Consider the following 5,987-nt stretch of genomic DNA (forward strand, 5'->3'; position numbering starts at 1 on the left):
CTTGGTGAGCTGGCAGTCCCGAACAAGGAATAATGTAGCTCTGGATAGGTAGTGGGCTTATGGAGGAGGTTAATTTTAATTTTTTGGCAGCACTTTATTTTTTTTCATTGACTTTTTAGATCAAAAGTCAATGAAACAAAATCTGAAATTTCAGGGAGTATGTTTTTCATTTTGTTTTTAATTTAAACAGAATGTGTATTCTTTTTTCATTTTGTTTAAAAATAAATGGACATCCCTAATGCTCAATCCTAAAGGCCAAAAGTTACAATTAATTTGAAACCTCTTGCTATGTTATAAACAAACAACAAATCTGATTATCAATTTTGTTTCCTGCCATTTTTCTATTGCATTATGGGATAGATTTTAAAAAGGTGCACACAGGCGTACATGTGTGCGCGCTACTCGGCAGACGCACATGTATACCCGATTTTATAACTTACGCGCGCAGGCGTGCGCAAGTTATAAAATCCGGGGTTGGCCCGCGCAAGGGGGTGCACAATTGTGCGCGCCAAGCCACGCTGCCTTACCCCGTTCCCCTTAACCTGACCTTCCCATCCCTTCCCCTAACCTTTCCTCCCCCTAGCCCTACTCTAACACCCCATAAAGGGCCAGATTTTAAAAGGGTTATGCACATAAGGTACGCACGTAACCCTTTTACATCCCCCCTGCGCACACCAAGCCTATTTTGCATAGGCTCGGCGGCGCGTGCAAGCCCTGGGACGCGCATAAGTCCCGGGGCTTGCAAAAAGGGGCGGGTGGGGGTGTGGCCAGTGGCGCGGTTCGGGGGCGTGTGGGCGGTCAGGGGGTGTGGCCGAGTGTGTGTCGGGGCCTGCCGCACCAGCGCGCGTAAGTTACTACTGCCCGGAGGCAGTAGTAACTTTTAAGATAAAGGTAGGGAGGGGGTTTAGATAGGGCCGGGGGGGTGGGTTAGGTAGGGGAAGGGAGAGAAGGTGCAGGGGGGGTGAATGGAAAGTTCCCTCCGAGGCCGCTCCGATTTCGGAGCGGCCTCGGAGGGAACAGGCAGCGCGCGCAGGGCTCGGCGTGCGCAAGGTGCACAAATGTGCACCCCCTTGCGCGCGCCAGCCCCGGATTTTATAAGATACGCGCGGCTACGCACATATCTTATAAAATCCCGCGTGCTTAAGTACGCGCACATGTAGATTTGTAAAATCTACCCCAAAATTTGTATTTTACCTTTTGCCCCTGCCTCTGGGCAGGCACATGTTGCGCACGCCGGCAGCCTGCCAGCACGCAATCCTCTGACACAGCAGCAATGGCCGCTCTGTCGGAGGCCTCTGGTCCCGCCCCGCCCCCGGACTGCCCCGCCCCCTCCCCACCCTTTTTTGCAAGCCCCTGGACTTACGCGCGTCCCGGGGCTTTACGCTCGTCGCCGGGCCTTTTTTAAATAGGCACGGCGCACATAACCCTTTTAAAATCCGGCCCTATTTTTGTTATAGACTTGAGAGTACTCTCTTCACTTCTTGTAACAGTCAATGAAACAAATCTTAACGGCAGTGGTGGCAAATGCAGATTGGCTTTCTGTTGGCATAAATCTTTAGGAAGACTCTACAACGCTTCAGTTATTAGAATCTTGTTAAGAGTTCTTTATGAGTTCTTTGCCGATAATATCCCTCATAAGAAAGTTGGCAAAAATGCACCTACATTAGTGAGGATTGTTAAGTTGGAACAAACTTCTGTTCATTTAACATCAATGCAAATGATTACAATTCAAGAGGAAAATGTGACTCTTGATCTTAAATGTGACTTATTAGATCTTTAAATCTTAGATTTTTGAATTTTTCTAAATCCTCACTCCTGTCCCCACAAGAATTGTTTGTTAATGAAGTTTTAGGGATTGCTGATGAGGCTGTTTCACCTGAAAGTAAACTTTTTAACCTTCGTCAAAGAACATGGCAGGAGAAGTTAGGGTAGGAGAGTTGAAGATGCTGCTGTGAATCACTCAGCTGATCATTTAGATTTGATTAGTTTCCTTGAAAAATTAAAGGAGATTGAAGTAAATAGAGCTGCATTCCTTGCTATGTTTTGGGGTAGATTTTAAAAAGGAGTGCGTGAGCGCACATGTGCGCGCGCTACCTGGCGCATACGCATGTTATAAAATCTATCTACCTCCCCCGCCCTTCCCCCCCCCAACTTTGATGACTTTTTTTTTTTTAATTTCAAAACTTACTCCGGAGGATTTACACGCGTAACCTTTTTAAAATCCGGCCCTTTGTATTTCCTCGAGTTCATGATACTATAGTGAATCTATATTTTTGGACTTGTCAGGCTCTGTTTATGGGTTCAAATATATGGATTTGGCTACATGCCAAGAGTCCTTAGCTTTAGGAACAACCTTTATCATTAATTCGTTTATGTTCTGGTATTAGAGACTTTTTTTAACCCTCTCAATTAAGTATTTTTTTGGATAATAAGAAACTAGACAAGCCTAGTTAAAGTTTTTTTTTCTATTAGAAGGCCTATTAATGTCTTCTTGCAATTCATAATTGTATTTGTAGGGGTATTTTACAGTATGCACATAAGCCTGCTTTGAAAATCATCCCATCAAAGGTACCTATACACACTTACACCTGATAAGATGGGCTAACAGACCTACAATGCATAGGAAGGGATATTTTCAAAGGGAGTTCTGTGGGTTAAACAGTACTTTACCCACAGAAATGGCCCCCTTGAAAACCACCCAACTGATATGTGCCCAAAATTACATTCATCAAGCATGCACCCACCCTCTATGCGTGTAATTTTAAGCAGAATCGAGAGAGCCCTTTTGAGTAGCACAGTCTTAATAGGCTTGTAATTTTGAAAAGCAGGTGCATACATTTCCCTGAAATCTTTGCCTGCACAAAAGAGCAGGCGTAACTTTGTGCAGGTATTTTTCATGGGATAATTTTTTAAGGAAACTTACACACGTAAGTTCACTTTGAAAATAGACTGTAACTTAGGCTTATAATAGACCACAAGTTTAGGTGGGTCGTTATAAAATTACCCCCATAGAAGGTAATCTTTTAGCGTATTTCCACGGGTAAACAAACAGTGCTTTACCCGTGAAAATGGCTTTTTATTAAATTGCCCCCAATATGCAGGTCAGCCTATGCATACATGTCCTGTATACATGTAATGTTAGCTGGACCGAGCAGAGACATTCCTGGGGGTGGGGTTGGGTGGGGGGGGGGGGTTAAAATTAAGTGCATACTGTTGGATTGTAAAAGCATGCATGTAAATTTACTCAAAAATGTCCTGCACCCAAATTATCAAGTGTAATTGTGTGCAGGTAGTGATGGTGGGATAATGTTCATAACGAACCTATGCTTAAGAGTTTGCTTTGAAAATTATTAGTGCCAACTTTCTTAGACATGATGTTACAAAATTACTCCCAACGGGGGCAATTTTCAATAGCCCTTGTTATCTACAATGCACGCTGGTACTTTTGGCCCATGTACTTTGTAGCAAGTTTTCAAAGGAGAGGTTAGTGTAATGAGCCAGAACCAGGAGACCTGAGTTCAAGCCCAACTTCCACCACCGGCACTCACTGTGACCTTGAGCAAACTACTTTGAGCGCAGTTTTGAAACAGGATATGAGATTGGCAGTCTTCCACTTACAAACTCATTTTCAACAGGAAACTCCTTGCGGCATGCCCAATATGGGTAGAAAAGTAACCCGCATACTTTGTTCCTGTAATAGACTTTGTTATTGGCATGTACCTTGCAACCAGTCCTCAAAGGGATACCACCTGCTTTAATTCCCTTTGAAAATTAGCAATCACAAAGTAAGTATGCTAAAAGCTCCCAGGAACTTTGCACCTACTATTTTTACACTGAGAGGAGGTTACATAATAGGCGTATGTTCAACACTCAAATGTACATGTGCTATTTCACTCCTCTGACCTAAACGGCCTCAGGAGCACCTCTTTTAGGGGGTCATTTTCTATCCCTATCGCACGCGAAAAGGGACTTTTCGCGTGTGATAGCTAGATCTGGGCGGAGTCGGGGCGGTGTCGGGACCGGAAGAGGAGGAGTTGGGGTGGCGTCGGGGCGGGTGGACGCTGTGGAAACTTCGCTGGTGGCGTTATCGCCGCCAGTTTTGTGCCCAATAGTACTACCTTTCACGGTGGCGCTATTGGGTGCAAAAGCCGGCAGTGATAAAACCGCGGTGGTGCAATCGCTGCCGGCTTTCGTAGGCCTGCCCCCCACTTCGCACCCCCCCCCCCCCCATTACCGCGTGATTCAGAAAGCCCTGCGATTTTAGAAAATCCAGGCCTCAGTCAGGCAGAGGTTACTTTTCAGTTAGATCGGTTTACCTAGGTAAATAACTGTGAAGATTGCCCACCACATTTAAAATTGGTAGACAAAACTCCTTGTCCTTGCATAATGTACAAGATTATAACTTGCCAGCAATCTATGGTACCCTGCAATAAATTACAGGTTGCTTGGGCAACCCACACTCAGTTCTACTGAAAGCAATGGAACAGAAGGGTTGCGGGATGACTGCTAATGACCAAAAGATTACAAACAACTGGCAGTTTGGGGTAGATGTAATAAAAACGAAAGTACAGTTTCTTACCTGAAACAAGTGTTCTCCATACACAGCAGAACAAATCAAGCACACAAGAGGGTGACATCAACTAATGGTGCCAACCTAGATCGTGCTCTCACAGAGCTCAAAAAGACCTGGAAGTATTTCCTGAGCATGTGCAGGTGTTCCCACGCAGCCATCCCACGTGAATCTCCTCAGTTTCCTTACAAGCTAAACCTCAACCTTAAGAGGGGAAAGAGGGCTTATGTGGATGATTTGTCCTGCTATCTATGGAGGACTCCTATTACAGGTAAAGCCACTTCACCTTCTCTGTGGACAAGCAAGACATAATCCAGGACATAATCCACCTCCCTCCCCCTCGAGCAGAGGATTGAAATGTAAACAAACTTTGATGGATTATTAGAGCTAGTGATGCAGCCCATAGTTTAAAAAGATTGGTGGAAAAGTTGAAGTAGTATTTGTACAAACATTTTAGCTCTGCTTGACCAAAACTGGCATCACTTCAAGAAGCTTCAAGTCAGTAATGCTTAGTGATGGTGCAAATAGAGGACCAAGTAGCTGCCTTGCAGATTTCTTGAATGGAAATAGAACAAAGTTGAGCTACCGAAGCTGTAGTAGCTCTAACTTGATGTGCTTTAATCTTATGACTAAAATGATTCCCTGAATTAGTGTAATATAAAATACAGTCAGAGATTCATGTAAATGAACAAAATCTGTTTGGTAATTGAGAAACCTTGACTGGGTTAAAGGAAATAAACGACTGGGAACATTTTCTGAAAGGTTTAGATCTGTCCAAGTAGAATAACAGGGCTCTCCTACAGTCCAGTCTGTGAAGAGATTGTTCAGCTTTTATAGCGTGCAGCTTTGGGAAGAGTTGGTAAAACAATGGACTGATTCAAATAGAATTGAGGAACCACCTTAGGTAGAAATTTTGGGTGAGTTCTCAACACTATTTTATTCTTGAAAATTTGCATTATAGGGATGGTAGGCTCCCAGAGCTTGCACTTCACTAATTCTGTGTGCAGAGGTTACTGCTAGTAAGAAGAATACTTTCCAAGGGAGAAATGTTTAAGTCTACAGTAGCCAATGGGGTCAAAGGGAGGCTCCATGATTTGTGTAAGGACAATATTTAAATCCTACTGGGAAGGTGGATCCTTTATTGATGGACAAAGTTGAAGAAGGCCCTTCATAAATCTAGCAGCTATGGGATGTTGAGGCTCTGGCAATCCCTAGAACACTGATGAAAGGCAACTATAGCACTCAAATGGACTCTAAAAGAGTTAGTCTTCAAACCAGAATTTAACAGGTTAAAGAGGTAGTGATACACCACTGAGGACGAACACAGGATTGGATTCTCTTTCTTCTTTTCACACCAAATGGAAATCTCTTTCATTTAAAATTGTGAGATCTTCTAGTAGAGGTCCTTCTAGCTGCT

This window comes from Rhinatrema bivittatum, chromosome 5, assembly GCF_901001135.1.
Source record: "Rhinatrema bivittatum chromosome 5, aRhiBiv1.1, whole genome shotgun sequence".
Lineage (NCBI taxonomy): Eukaryota > Metazoa > Chordata > Amphibia > Gymnophiona > Rhinatrematidae > Rhinatrema > Rhinatrema bivittatum.